Genomic DNA, 21,341 nt, shown 5'->3' on the forward strand with positions numbered 1-21,341 from the left:
TTACCAAGTTTGGTTTCTCAGTCAAACTGAAGTCCTTCCAAGGGTATAGTGTCAATGTGGAGTGGGTTACAGGACTGCTAAAAGAAGACTCATTTAGAAATGTCAGCTGCTAAAAAAGTAAATAGGAGCATAAATTTGGAGCTAAAAGAGACCTCAGAGTCCATCTAGTCCAATCAATTCTATCTACATCAGGAAACACATGCAAAGAGATTAAAGTCCTTGTTGAGGTTTACACAGGGAGTAGAATTAGAGGAGTTTTTGAATCTAGGTCCTATTAATCCATAGCCAGCATTCTTTCTGAAGAGAAAGCAGATTAGCAATAAACCAGTGTGGAGTCACTTGGTATAGAGTCCTACACACTTAAATAAAGATCTCTATATACATCATTGTGGACACCATTGTACTATGCCACAATGATTCACATTTACTAAGAAATCATCAAGATCATCGTAAAAGTAATGAATGCTTGAGTCATAGGAATACTGAATTATTTAAATATGCACGAAGCCTATTTAGTAAAGCAGGAAACTTTGTAGTGTGCTTTGGGTTTTCATTTTAAAATAGCTAAAACAAAATAAAGTTGACTCTTGAAAGGGTAAGCTTCAGCATTCTATAGCATTGATGGGTTTTGGAGTTAGCCTGATGATGAAAGCTGAACTCTGATACATACTAGCCATGTGGGCAAGTCACTTGGTTCCTCTAAGCCTCAGTTACCTCACTCTTAAATGAGAAGTTGGACTAGGTCATCTCTTAGGTCTCTTTTAACTCAAAATTCATGATCCCAAGATAGCACAAAATTTACTCAAATGGAAAGCATCATTCCCAGATAATAATCAGTTATTACTATAAATTTTTGTCTGTTGTGCTGGATATATATGTATATGTACATATGTGTGTTTATATATGTATTTTACATATTTTGTTTCTACCTTCAAATTTTGGAAAATGTAGAAGCCAGGAAGATTTAGATTCCTTTAGGGCAGAAATGAAGGCTATCGCATTACCTTGCATATAGTAAGCAAATTATGAAATATTGTTGAATTACTGAATATTTACTTCTCTGATTGGCAGGAATCTAAGGCTTTTCCAAGGAAAGGAGATTTGGGGTATCTTTCAAATCTAGTGATATAGGTAGATATAGACAGAGACAGATATAAATGAACAATGGCACCAAGGAAAATACAGATAGCAGGGAGAATAATTTGGTTGATCTTGTTAAGACATGATCAGAAGGTCAGAAGAAGTCACCTATAATATCAGTTTAAAAAACAAATATATTGTCATTTAAAGAGTATCATAAGACTTTAAATTGTAAAGAGTAGTTCATCAATTTACAACACTAGCATATGTGAACAAATCAGAAATAGAATCCCAGGAGAAGAATTTTCATAGTGGATCAAAGAAGTTATGACTATGATTTATGATGGGTTTAGAGTTCTAAAATCTGATTTACTAAAATGTGAGTTGGCAGCCAAGAGAGCTAATATAATCTTAGGATGTATTAAGAGACATATGACTAATAATAGTAGCTAACATATACTTTAAGGACTACAAAGTTCATGATGTATTTTATCTTCACTATGCTGTAAGATAGCATCTATTAGTATCATCCCCATTCTACAGATAAGGAACCTGAGATTGAGTGACTTCCCAACTGTCACATGGAAAATATATGTGAGAAGCAAGATTTGAACCCTTGCTTGGTTTTCTCCTTCCAATTTCCTTCCTTATGAACTTATGCATTTCCTTCAAGTGACTTACATTAGTTCTATTAGTGTGTTTCTCAGGTTGTAGAGATCCCTCAGAAGACATTCCACCAATTTTTCCATCAGTGAAGAGCAAAAACGAGCTAAGAACTTGACCTGGATCATTCAGACCCTAATGAGAATCCACCTTTGTGGGTACCCAGCTCTAACCTTTGATGGTTCTACATGTGCCTGAGAGCCTTTATCTAAGTCTTTCCCTCTTGTTCTCACAACTGGGGATTAATATAGTGGAAGGGGGCAGCCCCTGACACCTGCTACAACTTCCTTAACATTTCTGGAACTGCTACAGCTCAAATCTGTGACCATTTTTACACGAGTCACAGCTGAGCGGAAATGGCTTCACAGCTGCGTGGTAAACCCACTGGCTAGTCTCCTGTTTCATGGATGCCATACCTCTGTGAGCAATCACTGCACATTAGCCCCATCACAACTGCTCTCTGGGAAGAGACAAACTATGGAACAGAGAACAGAATTGGGTGCCAGGAAAAGGCTGCCTGCCTGATGTTAGTTTTGTCATCTGTCACTCTGACATGGGTAAGCCACCACAGAAAGAGAGCCCAAGCTCAGGGAAAATAAGTTGATTAGTTTGTGTCTAAGATACCTATCCTAGGCTTGACACTCTTGGTCTCATAGTTCGTTCCTTGGTATAACTGTTGGAATTACTCATTTTACCTTAAAGGAGAAAAGGATGTTTGGAAGTCATGCTAGTGAGTACCGTTCCAATTCCAAAGTCTTTAATGACTACTGTAGTAAGCAGAAAATAAATGGAATTTGTTTTTGAATGTTCAGATATAAACTTTTCCCATTGATCTGTCAGTGGACAACTGCAAATTAACATTATACTTGGTACAAGGCAGCGAGTGCTAATGCTCAGACTCTTGTTCCTTATGCCATTATTTAGTAACAGATTTAAAGGTCATCTTTATGTTAATAATTGCATGGCTCTTTTTGATATGTACTATAAAACTGCTTTGACATATCTTGGACAAATCACTTAGCCTCTTTGAGCATCAGTTTCCTTACCTGTAAAATGAAGGGTTTGGAACAAATTGTTTCAGAGATTCTTGCCAGCCCTAAATCTGTGATCCTATGATCCTATAATCCTTATCCTTCTCCAAATAAGAATGAGTAAGCATCTATTTGCCCCAAAGCCCTGAATAAACATTATTTGTCAGTTGTCCTCTTCTTTTGGCTCAAACCCTGCCCCCCAATACCATCTAAACTATATTGTAGAACAACCGTCAACCCTTACCCCCAAACATATTATTTGCAAACTTTTTACTTTCTCTAAGGTCTGGTTTTAAAATAATTAATTTAGAATATTTTTCTTTATGTAATAACCTTCTTGTAATGCCTCTACTGACTTTCTTTTATAAAAATAGCACTGTCACATACATATTTGGAGGCATTATGTTTTTGGCCTTTCTCTCTCTGAGATAACATCTTTGCTGAAAGAACTGTAGGTGAATCAGCAAATCCTTTAACAGAATAAACTAATCTGGAACCAAATATCATTAGCAACCCTTCCAATCTGGATCTCAGTATAGAATACAAGCTGGCGTGCCTAGAAGCAATTTTTCTACCATTAATTTAATGTGGGAATCACCATGCTACACTAAAAATGGTGTGATATATATATGCAGTAATGATTTTATAATGTGGCAACTTATTAGTGCTGGTTTTTGTATTGTAAGCCAGATACCAATTTCATTTTTGTGAGAGTGGAGAAAATAACACAATTTCTCCACCCTCTATATTCCCAACATGAAAAGTCTAATACTATTGAAACTAAAATTGAGGTTTTTCTAAAACTACAATCACATCAAAAAGGGCAATATTCCACACCATTAAAGAAAGCCAAGCAAATTAAATACATTTGAATCTGGACATAAATGCTTATCATCATATTACCAGAGACCTATAATTCATATATGTGTAATATAACAGCATATAAGAAAGACTTCTGATGTCTAAATAGAAGCAGGAAACTACTTGTATTGATTGGCCAATTAAGTCCCAGAAGGCAACTCTTAGATACATTGAATCATGGAAAGTTTGAATGTAACTCCAGTTACTCACTTTTAACTCCAAGTTCAACTTGAACTGCATGTTCAAGAAGGCTCTTTTGGATTCCTGTGTATAAACTTGCCAATACAAATACTCCAGTCTACCTTATAGCTTTAAAAAAACTGCTATGCCCCATGCAACTAAAAACAAAAGTTTAGTTTTGGGAACACACACACACACACACACACACATTCTCCAGGAACGGAAATATACGAATATATCTATACAGTTCCAACTCTCTTGGCAATATTCCAGACATATTTCTTAAAACATTCCCTTCCCATATATGATATATTGCTAAGATGCTAGAAGCCCAAGCTGCATGCCAAGAAATAATACACGATACGGGCTCTGACCAATAAAAAGGCTGAAAGATTCAGAAATGTAGTACCAAGACAGTACCTTATTTTCCCACCATTAAAATGCTGAGAAGTCCAAAACAGCTAATTCTAAATGTTGAAATATCCTATTTATATGCTAACCACTCACAATGTAAAGAGACATAGAAATAGAAATATGGTTAATATATTAATTTGTTATTCATAACAAACATATCTCCAAGTTATCTATAATCAATAATAATAGCTAAAATATATGAAGTGTTTTAAGGTTTGCAAGACACTTTACATATTTTATCTCCTTGGATCTCAACTCTTGGAGGTAGATGCTATTATCCCTATTTTACAGATGAGGAAATTGAGGCTGAACAAGGTTAGGTAACTTTCCTAGAATTCCATGTGTGCCTTATTGCATTTGAACTCAGGTCTTTCTGGCATTAAGTTTAGGACTCTATCCATTGTGCTATCTGTCTCCAATTAAATATTATTCTACTTATATGAGCCCATATCTTCAACAAATATCTACTTGTCTCAAGATAACTGACATAAAACAAAGCAAAGAATAACTTGCTATCTGAAGACAAGTAGGTAGCACTATAGCTAGAACCCTAGGAAACCTTAGTTCAAATCTGGTCTCAGACATTTACTAGCTTTGTAACCCTGGGCAAGTTGTTGGCTTCAATTTCTTCATCTGTAAAATGGAATTTATAATAGCACCTACCTCCCAGGGTTGTGAGACCAAATGAGATAATTTTTGTAAAGCACTTTGCACAATGCCTGGAACATAATAAATGCTAAATAAATGTTAGCAATTATTAGTTTGGCAAATTATATGATTCTTTAAGAAGAATTTAATTGTCTTTGTCAGTGCTTGGTCACAAACAACAGTGTGATGAGATGATAATAAAAATAATAAGAATAGCTAAAATTTACATAATACTATGCGCCAAGTTCAATGCTAAACACTTTACAAATATTTTATTTCATCTTCAAAACAACCTTGAGAGGTTGGTACTATTATTATCTCCACTTTATAGATGAGGAAACTGAGGCAAACAGAGGTTGTGACTTCCCAGTGCCTAGTTTCTGAGACTTGACTGAACTCAGATCTTCTTGACTCCAAGCCCAACACTAAATATATGCCCCTGAAAAAGGTAGAAAGAGCTCACCTGGGAGCTAGAAAAACAACTGGAGCTAGCCAATGGAGCATTTTGATCAGTGCAGCAGCTAGGCAGAGGTCAACAACAATGAGTGGACTCATTAGAAAGAAGAGATATTTCGGCACCAGAAATTTGAAGGGGAAATCAGAAGCGCTTGCATGGGAGGGTCTGACCAAGCCAGAAAGGATTCTAAATAAGTGACTGAGTTAAAATAAACAAGCTAGATTCAATATCCAGAGAATCACATACCACAGAGACAGCAGAAACAGAGATGAAGCAAGTCACATCATGATCACATTTTCCCAAAAGCTTCCTCACTGGTCTAAATCCCTTCCTTCTCTGATCTACCTTCTTCGCAGCCACTCGATTTTTTTTTTGTCTAACTCCCATGTGTGACCATACCAAAATTTGTTCAACAAACCTTAAATACCTCCTTATTATCTTTATGATAAAATTAAAATGTCTTTGTTTGGCATTTATGGATGACCACAAGCTAGTTTAAGATGATCTTTGGTTTTCTATTGGATTTTTAATCTATTTTTCCTAATTTTGCATAATAACAATTTTTAACATTCATTTCCCAAATTATAAGTTCCAAATTCTTTCTCTCCTTTCCCCTAGCCCTCCACTTTCCCTGAGAGAATAAGTAATATAATCTAGATTATATATGTGTGATCATGTAAAACATATTTCCATATCGGTTGTGTTGTGGAAGAAGATTCACATTAAAGAAACAGAAGAAAAAAACCACTTAGAAAATAAAATGAAAAATAATATGCCTCAATATGCATTCAAATTCCATCAGATCTTTCTCTGAAGGTGTCATAAATTCTTTGGATCATCATATTGCTGAGAATAGTGAAGTCACTCATAGTTAATTAGACAATGTTTGAAAGATGACTTTACTTTGCTCTCTCCAAAGTCTTCTATGTGCTGGCCAAACCCTGTTGGCCAGTTGTTGTTCTCTATACAGGACATTCCATCTCTTGCCTCTCCCAGTTTGCACATATTATCACCTAGTCTGAAATGTTCTCCCTCTTCATCTATATTTCTTGGGATCCCCGGCTCCCTTCAAGGTTTGGCTTAAGTGCTGTTTTCTTTAAAAAGGTAATTCTTGATCTGATTCCCTTAGTTGTTAGTCTCTTCTGCCCTCATCACTCCATTTTTATTTTGTCTATATTACATGTCAGCTTATGTGAAAACATGACATCTCTCTCAAATAGAAAGCTGGATTTTTGAGGAAAGGAACAATCACATTTTTGCATTTGCATGCCCATCCCCTAACACAGCTCCTGATGTACATACATATGTACATACACATATATACATATAAATACATATACATACATATATATAGTAGATGCTTAACACATGTTGGCTGACTGAGAAACTAGGATCTGAGACAGCACCCTACAAGGGAGTATAAAACATTAGAAAGGAGCAATGAGATCTAGACATCTAACCGATCTGAAAGAAATGTCCCCTTGAGAAGCTGGATTGGTATATAGGAGGGAAGGAGGCAAAAGTGATCACATTTCACCCTTACTAGAACATTTTTATCCTTATGTTTATTAATGAATAAAAAATAAATCCAGGACTGATCACTGGGTGCATACTGCATTATTGGGATTGTGAGGATGGTAGGAATTGATCTCCATCTCAGCAGAGCTTGACCCACATGATCTTCAACGCCAAGGTGTTATAAATTATCCTTTCTTCCCCAAAATACTGATAGGTGAAAATCTAATGAAAAAAATGTTGAGGTCATTCCAGGACTATTGCAAATGGGTTTTTGATTCTCCCTGCTGCAAGTGTCCCTTCTTCCTCATCTTTCTCCTACTCAATTGTTGAAGTGATTGCCTTAAAATTCATGTCTAACCTGATATTACTGTGTTGCCCCCTCAAGAAACTCCTGTGGTTCCCTCTTACCCCACAACCAAATGTAAAATGCTTTGTCATTTAAAGTCCTTCACAATATGGTTCTTGCCTACCTTTTAAATCTCCTTAGACTTTACTCCCTTCAACACACTCTCCAATAAGCTCTGCCAGAGCTATGTGTTGTTCATCACAGACAGACAGTAGTCTCTCTTCCCAACTCCATGTTGTCACTGGCTGTCCCCCCATACCTGGAATGTCCTCCTCCCTCATTTCCTAACACTTCTCTGGTCTCTTTCAAGGCTCATATTTAAGAGGTCTTTTCCCATTTCCACCCCAAACTATTCCCTCCCCCAAATTTCTTCCCTCTGTGTGCCTCACTACTTGAATTGTCTCCAATTTGATTGTGAGTTCCCTGAGGGCAAGAACTCTAATCTGGCCTTTCTTTGCTTCAAAAGCAAAGTACCTGACACAATGTAAACACAAGTTTGTTGATGGGACTATAAAGAAAATATTCTCCAGTGAATTTTATTAGGAGAGATGAGTTTTATGTATGGGCTATTTTTATCTTTCCATTCAGGTACTACATTGTCTTTCCACCTTTATCACCTAGAAAGTATGATACATGGCTGCTGGCTTACCATACATTCACTCATTTAATATGCATTTGCTGCTATATGGAAGGAACTATATTGTTTCATAGGAAAAATGCTGGCTATTCTGATTATACATAAGGGGGTGGCCACTAGAAGCCTTTGCTCAAGAATAGGATTTGGTGAAAGTGGTATTATAGAAAAACAAATCAGGATTGGCTCGATTGCTATAGACATGATTTCTAGCTAATGGGGAAGTTGATTTTCCTGAAAATGTATCAGTAACTTTCTAGGCCTTTTCTCAGGAGTCTTAAAGCTCAGTGGTAAATCTATTTCCTCTAAGAGAATAACTTAGATGGAATTTATAACACATTTTAAATGCCTAGAGAAATGGCTTTAAAATTTTAAATGTTAAGAATAATCTTTCTTAAGCATTCCAAAGTATTCATACTTAAAAACGTTGTAGGACTCCCAAAGTTTTGGTCAATTATTTAATATAGTATGAGGAATTAGGCACATAAATTTCTTCAAAATAGGTAATTAAAAATGAACATTTTTCAGTTTGTGATGAGTTAAGGAAAGTTCACTGACTACTTAGGACCACAAGATCATAGAATTGAAGCTGGAATTGATTTCTTCCTATTTCTAGAACATGATTTTTTTAAATCTACTTTTCTAGTAATACTGTATGATGGTGAGTCCCAGAATATGAGTATGAAAGAAATTCAAGTTGTGGACCACATGAAGACACAATTCAATGACCATAAGGGAGACCCACCAAAGTGAGGCAGAGTGAGTCATCAAAGTCCAGTGGCAAGACAAAAGTCAGGATGAATTGGTGTCCATTCAGTCAGCATGGTGTAGTGGAAAAGGTATTGTTTTTGTGGTGAGAAGACTGGGTTCAAATGCTGACTCTTCAAGTTGCTGCATGAACAATTTGAGGAAGGATGATTAGCTTTTCAGTTCTCTCATCAGCAAAATGAGGAGTATGAAAATTAGCACTAGCCTGTACTTTTTTCTTTAGTACCCTAAGATTAAATTTGAGTTTTAAAATGGAAGTTTTAATTTGAAATTTGAAATTACAAGCTACCCACCCTCTGATTGAATCAAGAACAAATAAACCTATTGCTTATCTGTCAAGAAACTACCTAAGTAGAGTAAAGGAAAGCTAGAGGGAGGCATGAGCACTCTGAAGCCATTTTAAAAGTCTCCTAACTCCTGGCATCTGGAAGACCTTTGTCTCTTGCCCAGGTCAGAATCCACCAATCAAAGGGGCTTTGAAAAGAGATAAGTGCATAAATTTGGATCCTGAGAGCATTTTTCCCCCTGGAATCCAGAGTGAGAAGGTATGCATAGGCTTGGCTCCTGGCTCTTGGCTCTCAGCCTAGCTCTTGGAGGAGGCTTGTTCAGGAAATGGTCAACTGCATATGACTAGAGGCCTTTTCTATCTCTGGCCCATTTTAATTATTTAATACTTATAAATTAAGCTATAGTCTTCAGGGAATTTTAATCTTATAGATTGGATTAGATCGTCTCCAATGTCTATTCTAGCTTTAAATCTATGGACTAATATTTCCAAAGACCTACAGGAAGACCTCCACCACATGGAATGTGCTATGCATGAAGGTTTATTGAAGGACATGGCGAAGTGTCACATGGACATGGATAGGAAACAATCTGCATTGTTGGAGACAGTGTGCCAATAATGATGAAGTCACAGATCCATCAAAGTACCATTGGGGAATTTTACTGAATAGGTCAACTTATAATAGACCAACTTCAACCAGAAATTATTTTATCAAAAGGTAAAAGTAAACTGCTATTATTCTTTTTTCCAATTTCTATTTTTGACGCTTCCTAGTCCTACCTATTTCCATAACTCTGGCTGATTCAGATTTATAATAGCTTCCAAATAATCCATGTCTGAATTGAAAGTATATTTTCATTTGGTTAAGACCCATGATTTCACCTGTGGGAAATTCTTGATAAGGTGAACAACTCAAGTATAATTTAAATTTTTGGTCCCAAGATATTAAGTGACTTGATCTGGTCACAGTGTTAGTATGTACAAAGGTAGGACTTAAGCCAGGTCTTTTTCACTCCAAGGCTCTCTGTATTCATGATGTCAGGCTGCATACATTAGTCTTGATTTAAAAATCTGAATTAATTCTCATTTAACTAGGAAATGATATTCCATCCAGTCTCCTTTTTTATATGCATTATATTAAGTCTTGATTTTATTTTGCATATGTGGAGCAAGAAAAACAATATAAAATGCCATAAAATGATGTCAATTGGCAAGGATCACTTAACGCTTGTTGGTCTCCATCTCCTTATCTCTGAAATGAAGGAGATGATAGATGAATTCTGAAGTCCTCTTTATCTTTAAAATTCTATTGTCATATATTAACAGTTCAATTTGAGATACATTTTTTTATTTATTTAGTATCTATTACTTTCAATTCACTATGTTAAGCACTAGGGCTGCAAAGTTAAAAAAGAGAAGTAAAGTCTGTCTTCAAGGATTTTGTATTTTACTGGGAGATATCACAGAAAATAAATAAGAAAATACAAAATAATTCAGTGAAGAAGAAAATACTATCAACTAGAGAAATCAGGAAAGAGTTCCAGTAGGGATTGGAATTTGGGGTGAATTCAGCTGGGAAGAAGAAAGCTAAGGATTTTAAGAGGCAGAAGTGAGGTGGAAAGGCATTAAAGGACAGTTTATGTAAAGACACAGGGATGATGTACAATTCCAAGCTGAGGGATCAAGTGGTAGGCTGGTTTGGCTAGAACATAGACTGCATGATGGGAGGAATGCAAAAACAAGTCTGAAATGGATGAACTCCTTAGCTGGAACATTACTCAAGCTCTAGAAAAGAAAGTTCTCACAACCAAAGTCTTGGCATTGCCAAATGGCTTACCATCAGAAATGAATATGATTTTATAAGTAGAAATGACACTAAGGAAAATGCATTGCCATCTGCTTTGCCATTGAACCCTACAGACCGTGAAACCTTTCCATCTGACCTACTGCTGAAATTTATTTTATATGTTTTCTATCCCGATTAAAATGCAAACTCTTTGAAAGCTAGAAATTATCTAGCTTTTCTATTTGTATCCACATAATTTTGAATAGAATGGTTGTTTTCCTTTATAATTGAAGAAGACCAAAATGGCATCACTGGTGATAGTCTATTGACACACACACATAAAATTAAATTGGATTTAAGTGAGGCAGAGTTGCACAAAGTTGTCCCCCTCACTCTCTTTTCCAGGGTTATCAAAATCCAGTGGCAGAACAAACGCTAAGATTACTGGGGATGGTTTTGTTTCCAATGGATAAACTTGGGTTCTTCTGTGTCTGACAAGTTTGAAGCACTAAGCTCTTTCCTTTGTCTTTATGACAACTGGAACAAATTTTGTTCTCATCTTCCCCTTCCACTGAGGGGAAGCTTCACATGCTAGAGGCAGATATCCCCCTTACTCACCTACAGGTTTGAGGTCTATTGGTTATCCTCAACCTGGTTTAGCCCATCTGCTGAGATAATTTACCAGGATTCAGCCAATGTCCGTTTTACAGCTTCTTGGAGACACATGTGAGAGTTGGGTGGCAGGTGGACCCCAAGGATGATGAGCAGTTCTGAAAAGGGCTAGGCAAGTCCTCACACCAGATGTTCTTGTCTTCCCTAAACACCTTATACATATAATAAGAACTTAATAAGTTCTCTTTCCTTTTTTGTTTCCATCATTCCTTCTCCTTAAGGGTAACAGGGATCCAGTGAGAATTCTTGAGCAGTTGTGTTAGTGGTAACTATTATAAGGTAATAATTGTGTTAGAGGTAGCTATTACAATTTCATGATGCCTAGTTTATCCTTAAGATATATAAGGATGTTTGTTATTTAGGACTTCTACAATTGAAAATGTTATTCTTTCTTTTAGTGAAGTATTCATATTGCTTAACAGAAATGTAGACTTTTATTTTTTATTTTTTCGTAGTCACTTAGTTCCTTAGGCTATATTTTTTTACTATGTATTATAAATTTCTGCTTCCTATGAGCATTCTGATATCCTAATAATTCATTATTTTAATTAGCTAATAATTGTCCTTGAATCCCTTGGGGATGAAAAACTGAAACACCTTTGGCATGTCATGGCATAGCCTCTTCTATATAAAAGGGAAAAATAAACCTAGTGAGACATCCTTGACAGTGGGATCCCACTTGGAGTGTTACCACTGTATTTGTGGTAACCTAGCTATTTGGGGAAAACGCCCTTTCCTCACTGGCTGTTGTAAGACTACAGACCAGATACCTGAACAAGATTCAACTTGAGATACATATTTGGGCAAAGTAGTAGCTCATCTGCAGCCCTCCTGAGTTCAGTTGGGTTAACAATACACTCAACTCAGTGTAGTGACTATCTGTCAATATACCTCATTAAGATAGTAACCTTTATATATATTAAATTAAATCAAGTCAATGTTCATTTATTAAGGTCTACTATAAGTCAGGCACTTTGCTAAATGCTGGGGTTAGGAGAAAAAAAAGGCAAAAAATCAATATGTGCTCTCAAGGAACTTACAATCTGATAGGGGAGACAATATTGAAGCAATTGTGTATAAACCTAAAATACACAAGACAAATCAGAGATACTCTCAGAGGGAAGACAGAAAGATTAAGGAGGACCTAGAAAGACTACTTGTAGATGGCAGGACTTAAGCTGAAATGTGAAAGAAGTCATGGAAGCCAGGAAATGAAGATGAGGATCAGGCAAAGGAGACTGGCAGAGAAAATGCTTGGAGTCACAGAAGATGGAGCATCTTGTTCAGGAAAAGCAAGAAGGTCAATGCCACTGGCTCACAAAATATGTTTAGAAGAGTAAGGTGTCAAAAGACTAGAAAGGTAGGAAGGAGTCAGGTAAATAAGGGCTTTCAAAGGCAAAACAAAGATTTTGTATTTGCCCTTGGAGGTAACAGCCTCTGGAGTATACTGAATGATGACAGGAGGATGACATGATTTGCCTATTTTTCTCCATTTTAGATATGGTTATTAATTTATCACAAAACTATTCATTTAGGGGGTGACTACAACTATTTAGGAATTTAGGAAATACTATGGATTAGAGAATGCAATCAATTACTTTTTTCAAGCATTTCTTAAGATTTTCCGTTTCCCTCTGAGGTATCACCTCACACCTAGTAGATTGGCTAACATAACAGCAAAGGAAAGTAATGAATGCTGGGGGGATGTGGAAAAGTAGGGACATTAATTCATTGCTGGTGGAGTTGTGAACTGATCCAACCATTCTGGAGGGCAATTTGGAACTATGCCCAAAGGGCGACAAAAGAATATCTACCCTTTGATCCAGCCATAGCACTGCTGGGTCTGTACCCCAAAGAGATAATGGACAAAAAGACTTGTACAAAAATATTCATAGCTGCGCTCTTTGTGGTGGCCAAAAACTGGAAAATGAGGGGATGCCCTTCAATTGGAGAATGGCTGAGCAAATTGTGGTATATGTTGGTGATGGAATACTATTGTGCTAAAAGGAATAATAAAGTGGAGGAATCCCATGGAGTCTGGAACAACCTCCAGGAAGTGATGCAGAGTGAGAGGAGCAGAACCAGGAGAACATTGTACACAGAGACTAATACACTGTGGTATAATCGAACGTAATGGACTTCTCCATTAGTATCAATGCAATTTCCCTGAACAATCTGCAGGGATCTAAAAAATACTATCCATAAGCAAAGGATAAACTATGGGAGTGGAAACACCGGGGAAAAGCAACTGCCTAAATACAGCGGTTGAGGGGACATGACAGAGGATAGACTCTAAATGAACACTCTAATGCAAATATTATCAACATAGCAATGGGTTCAAATCAAGAAAACATGTAATGCCCAGTGGATTTACGCGTCGGCTATGGGGGGTGAGGGGAGGAAAAGAAAATGATCTATGTCTTTAATGAATAATGCTTGGAAATGATCAAATAAAATATAATAAAAAAATTAAATTAAATTAAATAAAAAAAAGATTTTCCGTTTCCCTCAATAAATACTTAACTTATTTAACAAAATGAATAGGGCACTGAATCAGCAGAAGAATGAAATATTCAGACTTGTCCTTTAGGAAGATTATTTTGACAGTTCATGGAAGATATACTGGAAAAAGAAGAGAATTTGACTCAGTGGAAAACCTGGGTTTGTTTTCTACTCTATAATTTGCTCTGTGACCTAGGTTATATAATTTTAAATTCTCTGAATGTGAGTGATGTTTTCTTCAAGATCTTGTTTTCATCTCAAAATCATTCAACCTTGTGTCAAGGAAGTTTTAATCTCTCCCCCTCCTGAGTAGCTTGTCCATCAAACATTCCTGAGATAGCACAGTTGCGCCCGGTTTTGTGTCGGTCTACGTACTGTGCGTCAATAAAGGTCAAAGTTGGGGGGCTTCTTGGAAGAGAATCAAGAGAGAATCAGGGGAGAACGGAGAAGAGAACAGAGCAGGCAGCTAAGGAGGGAAGGAATGAGGAAGAGACTGGCAGGCTAGGCACCACATGGTCAGGTTACTTAGGAACATTTGTCTACAATAAACTTTATAAAATATATATCTGGGTAGAAATATAATTTTCAATTCTTACAACCTCTAGGATGAAGATCAAATTCTAGCTTCATAGCCAATGGATTTGATTTGATAAAAAAAAGTAGATTTCTAGTTTTTTCTGGAATTTGTTGTTCTCCAGTCAAATCCAACTCTTCATGACCCTATCTGGGGTTTTCTTGGAAAAGATCTGGAGTAATTTGCCATTTTCTTCTCTAGCTCATTTTGTGTATAAAGAAAACAGAGGGAAGCAGAGAGAATAACTTGCCTGGGGTGATATAGCTAGTAAGTTTGAATTTGATGATGAGCTCAGGAAGATCTGTTTTTCCTAACTCTGAGCACTCTATCCACTCTGCCACTGAGCTGCCCACTAATATTTTCTATGATGGATTTCTCCAGTTATAGTTCAGAGTATTGGTACCCACCGCCCCATTTCCAGAAAGAGACACAGATTTTGTAATACTGAAGTTCTTGTGGTGAGGGATGTATGATAGCTTCTGAGGTCCTGTCTCCAAAGAATCATAAAACATAGCTATTTCTTTCTTTTCTTTTTTTCTTTGTTTGCTTCTTTCTCTTCTTCCTTCCCTACTTTCTTTTCTTTGTTCCTTTGTTCCTTTCTTTCTTTCTCTTTCTTTCTTTCTTTCTTTCTTTCTTTCTTTCTTTCTTTCTTTCTTTCTTTCTTTCTTTCTTTCTTTCTTTCTTTCTTTCTTTCTTTCTTTCTTTCTTTCTCTTTTTCTCCCTTTCTTTCTTCCTTTCTTTTTTCTTTCTTTTTCTTCCCTTACTTTCACAACTCTCAGACATAAAGGCAATAGGTAGGTAAATGAGATTAAGTGACCTGTCCAGGGTCACACAGTTAGGAAGTGGCTGAGGTCAAATTTTAAATTGGATTCTCCCAATTCCAGATGGGGTTCTCTATCCACTGGGCCACCTTGTATCCCCAACACAGCTAGTTATAAATACACACATTGTCATTCTGATCCTAACCAGAAAAAAATATTAGGCTTCCATTTAATAATAGCAGCAGTTCCAGATAAACATGGCAGCAATCTAGACATGAATTGCTTCCTTTCCCCGTACTGAATGAAATAGATTTCCTCAAAAGAGCATAAAAATCACCTTTGGAAGATCGGATGGACTCTCAAGCAGCCCACAGAAACAAAGGTACTTGGGGATTGAACACTTCCACATTATAAGAGGGAGAGAAAGCTCACTGCCAAGCATGAGTTGAGCTGAGCTGCCCTCCCCACCCCACCTATGGAACCAAAGTAGGGACCAGCATACTCACCGGAGACAGCAAGTGAGTAAGGAATGTCTCTGCAGTGAGGGGGAGCACTCCAGGGTCCTTGGGATTTAACAAGGACTCCCAGGAAACTACCCCTCAGAGCGGTTTCACTGGAGAGTGTGCAGACCAGGGGGAGGGGGGGGGGGCTCTTGCAAACTGGGAACACTGTGGAGGCTCTAGAAATAGCCTGGGGCAAAATCTCCTCTGCTCCTCGCTCTAGTGAGGGGTGGGGGGGCATGCCAGGGTCTTTGGGAACTGTCAAGGACTAGCAGGGAACCAAACCATGGAGCAGCTTTACAGGGGAAGCCTGCACACACAGGAGAGAAGAGACCACAGACCGCGTGGGCGGGCATGCTAACAAACTTTGGGGGCTGGGAAGAACTAGCTAGAGGAAAAAACATAAAAATACGTCCATTTCACTCAGATTTCTGACTAAAAAGGAAAGGGAAAACCACCAAAGGGATGGCTCAGAGTGCCAAAAATCAACCTAAAATCAGACTAATACACTGTGGTACAATCAAAGGTAATGGACTTCTCCATTAGTGGCAATGCAGTGTCCCTGAACAATCTGCAGGGATCTAAAAAACACTATCCACAAGCAGAAGATAAACTGTGGAAGTAAAAATACTGATGAAAAGCAACTGCTTGACTACAGGGGTGGAAGGGATATGACTGAGGAGAGACTCTAAATGAACACTCTAATGCAAATACCAACAACATGGAAATGGGTTTGAATCAAGAACACATGTGATACCCAGTGGAATTGCACGTCGGCTGTGGGAGAGGTGGAGGGAGGGGGGGAGGGAAGGAAAGAAAATGATTTTTGTTTCCAATGAATAATGTTTGGAAATGACCAAATAAAAAAAAAACCTGACTATATACTTCCAGGGGAAAGTATGAGCATTTGAGAAAATAGAAGATTTCCAAATATTCATGAAGAAAAGACCAGAATTCAGTGGAAAGCTTGACATCCAAACACAAAGAGCAAGAGAAACATGAAAAGGTAAATATAAAAGAAAGGGAAAAGGAGAAAAGTGCTTTTTTTTCCCTTTCATTCAAGCTCTCTTCTATAAGGGCCACAATTAGATCAAATTATATGTACTAACATGTGGGGGAAATGTTATGTGCAACTTTCAAAAATTGTATGCATTAATAGAGTAATTAGAAGAATTACTCATAGGGAAAGTTTGGGGCATTAACATGATTTGGAGGGGGAGGAGAGGAAAAAAAGAAAGAAAAAGGAAGGTGGGGAATCAATGATGGTACTAAGATATACTTGAAGATATAGAAATAAATTAAATAGAACAATCTTTGTCACACAAAGATACACACGGGAAGGGGAGGGGAAGAATTCTCTTATAAGAAGGAGAGGAAAAGAGTACTAATTGATATTACTTAAGCCTTACTCTCAGTGAAACCAACTCTGAGAGGGAAGAGCATCTAGATCTATTGGGATCTTGAATTCTATCTTATCCAACAGGGTAAGGGAGAAGGGAAAACCAAGGGGGATAGGGGAGTAGGGAACACAAAAAGGGAGGGAAGTAGAGGGGAGAGGGGAAGGGAACAAAAAGGGAGGGGATAGAAAGGGAAGCATAACAAGGGAGGGGACTAGGGGGACTGATTTAAAATAAACCATGGATTTAAAAGGTAATAGCAAAAGAAGAAAGGTCAGAATTAGGGGAGGATATCAAAATGACAGGGAGTCCACAAGTGACAGTCATAACTTTGAATGTGAATGGGATGAACTCATCCATAAAACATAGACAAATAGCAGAATGGATTAGAATCCAAAACCCTACCATATGTTGTCTTCAGGAAACACACATGAGGTGGACAGAAACTCACAAGGTCAGAATTAAAGGTTGGAGTAAGACCTATTAGGCCTCAACTGACAGAAATAAGGCAGGAGTAGCAATCATGATATCTGACAAAGCCAAAGCAAAAATAGACCTGATTAACAGGGATAGGGAAAGTAAATACATCCCCATAAAAGGGAGTATAGACAACAAATAAATATCACTAATCAACATGTATGCACCAAATGGTATAGCACCCAAATTTCTAATGGAGAAACTAGGATAATTGAAGGAGGAAATAGATAATAAAACTATACTAGTGGGAGATCTGAACCAACCACTATCAAATTTAGATAAATCAAATCAAAAAATGAATAAAAAGAGGTAAAAGAGGTGAATGAAATCTTAGAAAAATTAGAGTTGATAGATATATGGAGAAAAATAAATAGGGACAAAAAGGAATACACCTTCTTTTAAGCAGCACATAGCACATTCACAAAGACTGACCATACACTAGGTCATAAAAATACAGCATACAAATGTAGAAAAGCAGAAATAATTAACTCAACAATTTCACATCATAAGGCAATAAAAATAATGATCAGTCAGGGTACATGGAGAACAAAATCAAAAATCAATTGGAAATTAAATAATATGATGCTCCAAAATTGGTTAGTTAGAGAACAAATCATAGAAACAATTAATAATTTCACTGAAGAAAATGACAATGGTGAGACATCCTTTCAAACCTTATGGGATGTAGCCAAAGCAGTACTCAGAGGAAAATTCGTATGCCTGAGTGCATATATTAACAAATTAGGGAGGGCAGAGATCAATGAATTGGACATGCTAATCAAAAAACTTGAAAGCGAACAAATTAAAAACCCCCAGAAGAAAACCAAATTAGAAATCCTAAAAATTAAGGGAGAAATTCACTAAATGGAGAAAATTATTAAAAACTTCTTTGCCCAATTATATGGCAATAAATATGCCAATCTAGGTGATATGGATGAATATTTACAAAAATATAAATTGCCCAGACTAACAGAAGAAAAAATAGAATTCTTAAATAATCTTGTATCAGAAAAAGAAATCCAACAGGCCATCAAAGAACTCCCTAAGAAAAAATCCCCAGGGACTGATGGATTCACTATTCAATTCTATCAAGCATTCAAAGAACAGCTAACCCCAATACTATACAAACTATTTGACATAATAAGCAAAGAGGGAGAGCTACCAAACTCCTTTTATGACACAAATATGGTAATGATTCCAAAGCCAGGTAGATCAAAAACAGAGAAAGAAAACTACAGACCAATCTCCCTAATGAACATAGATGCAAAAATCTTAAACAGGATACTAGCAAAAAGACTACAGCAAGTGATCAGGAGAGTCATTCACTATGATCAAGTAGGATTTATATCAGGAATGCAGGGCTGGTTCAATATTAGGAAAACCATCCATATAATTGACCACATCAACAAGCAAACCAACAAGAACCACATGATTATCTCAATAGACACAGAAAAAGCATTTGATAAAATACAACACCCATTCCTATTAAAAGCACTACAAAGTATAGGAATAGAAGGGTCTTTCCTAAAAATAATAAACAGTATATATCTAAAACCATCAGCTAACATCATCTGCAATGGGGTTAAACTAGAAGCATTCCCAATAAGATCAGGAGTGAAACAAGGATGCCCATTATCACCTCTATTGTTTAACATTGTACTAGAAACACTAGCAGTAGCAATTAGAGAAGAAAAAGAAATTGAAGGCATTAAAATAGGCAATGAGGAGACCAAGTTATCACCCTTCGTGGATGATATGATGGTCTACTTAAAGAATCCTAGAGAATCAACAAAAAAGCTAATCGAAATAATCAACAACTTTAGCAAAGTTGCAGGATACAAAATAAACCCGCATAAGTCATCAACATTCCTATATATTTCCAACACATCTCAGCAGCAAAAACTAGAAATAGAAATCCCATTCAAAATCGCCTTAGACAAAATAAAATACCTAGGAATCTATCTCCCGAGACAAACATAGGAACTATATGAACACAACTAAAAAACACTCTCCACACAATTAAAACTAGACTTGAGCAATTGGAAAAACATTAACAGCTCATGAGTAGGACGAGCCAATATAATAAAAATGACCATCCTTCCCAAACTTATCTATCTATTTAGTGCCATACTCATTGAACTTCCAATTTTTTTTTTACTGAATTAGCAAAAAAACATGACAAATTTCATTTGGAAGGACAAAGAATCAAAAGTAGCCAGGGAAATAATGAAAAAATATATAAAGGAAGGTGACCTTGCAGTCCCAGATCTCAAACTATATTATAAAGCAGTGGTCATCAAAACAATTTGGTACTGGCTGAGAGACAGAAAGGAGGATCAGTGAAATAGACTGGGGGTAAGTGACCTCAGCAAGACAGTCTATGACAAACCCAAAGACTCCAGCTTTTGGGACAAAAATCTACTATTTGACAAAAACTACTAGGAAAACTGGAAGACAGTGTGGGAGAGATTAGATCTGGAACAACACCTCACACCCTACACCAAGATAAACTCAGAATGGGTGAATGACTTGAACATAAAGAAGGAAACTATAAGTAAACTAGGTGAACACATCATAGTATACATGTCAGACCTTTGGGAAGGGAAAGACTTTAAAACCAAGCAAGACACAGAAAGAGTCACAAAATGTAAAATAAATAATTTTGATTACATCAAATTAAAAAGGGTTTGTACAAACAAAAGCAATGTAACTAAAATCAGAAGGGAAGCAACAAATTGGGAAACAATCCTCATAACAAAAACCTCTGACAAAGGTCTAATTACTCAAATTTATAAAGAGCTAAAGCAATTATACAAAAAATCAAGCCATTCTCCAATTGATAAATGGGCAAGGGACATGAATAGGCAGTTTTCAGATAAAGAAATCAAAACTATTAATAAGCACATGAAAAAGTGTTCTAAATCTCTGATAATCAGAGAGATGCAAATCAAACCAACTCTGAGGTATCACCTCACACCTAGCAGATTGGCTAACATGACAGTAAAGGAAAGTAATGAATGCTGGAGGGGATGTGGCAAAGTATGGACATTAATTCATTGCTGGTGGAATTGTGAATTGATCCAACCATTCTGGAGGGCAATTTGGAACTATGCTCAAAGGGCAATAAAAAACTGTCTGCCCTTTGATCCAGCCATAGCTGGGTTTGTACCCCAAAGAGATAATAAGGAAAAAGACTTGTACAAGAATATTCATAGCTGCACTCTTTGTGGTGGCAAAAAACTGGAAACTGAGGGGATGCCCTTCAGTTGGGGAATGGCTGAACAAATTATGGTATATGTTGGTGATGGAATACTATTGTGCTAATAGGAATTATAAAGTGGAGGAATCCCATGGAGACTGGAACGACCTCCAGGAAGTGATGCAGAGTGAGAGTAGTAGAGCCAGGAGAACATTGTACACAGAGACTGATACACTGTGGTGCAATCGAAAGTAATGTACTTCTCCATTAGTCACAATGCAATGTCCCTGAACAACTGCAGGGATCAAGGAGAAAATAAACACTACCCACAAGCACAGGACAAATGGTGGGAGTAAAAACACCAAGGAAGGACAGCAGCTTGACTACAGGGGTGGAGGGGACATGATTGAGGAGAGACTCTGAATGAACACCCTACTATGGAAACCAATAGCATGGAAATGGGCTCCGGTTGAGGACATATGTGATACCCAGAGGAACCATGCATCACCAATGGGAGGGTTTGGGGGGGGAGTGATCTTTGTTTCTAATGAATAACGTTTGAAAATGACCAAATAAAATAATGTTTA

General features: G+C 37.0%; 1 protein-coding gene across 3 annotated transcripts in view; it reads right to left on the minus strand.

Moving 5' to 3' along the window:
* CYP7B1 (oxysterol 7alpha-hydroxylase) overlaps positions 1 to 21,341 on the minus strand; it is a 295,913-nt gene that overhangs the window by 167,818 nt on the left and 106,754 nt on the right. The window contains exon 1 of one of the 3 annotated variants that reach the window (XM_056823981.1): positions 5 to 223. The exons of 1 other annotated variant lie outside the window; for it this stretch is intronic. The gene's annotated coding sequence lies outside the window, so the exon portion shown is untranslated. Of the gene's footprint in view, positions 1 to 4; positions 224 to 21,341 lie in introns of those variants that run through there. One more of the 3 variants, XM_007487058.3, reaches the window with a different exon arrangement.

Source organism: Monodelphis domestica, chromosome 3 (assembly GCF_027887165.1).
Source record: "Monodelphis domestica isolate mMonDom1 chromosome 3, mMonDom1.pri, whole genome shotgun sequence".
NCBI classification, from domain to species: Eukaryota; Metazoa; Chordata; class Mammalia; order Didelphimorphia; family Didelphidae; genus Monodelphis; species Monodelphis domestica.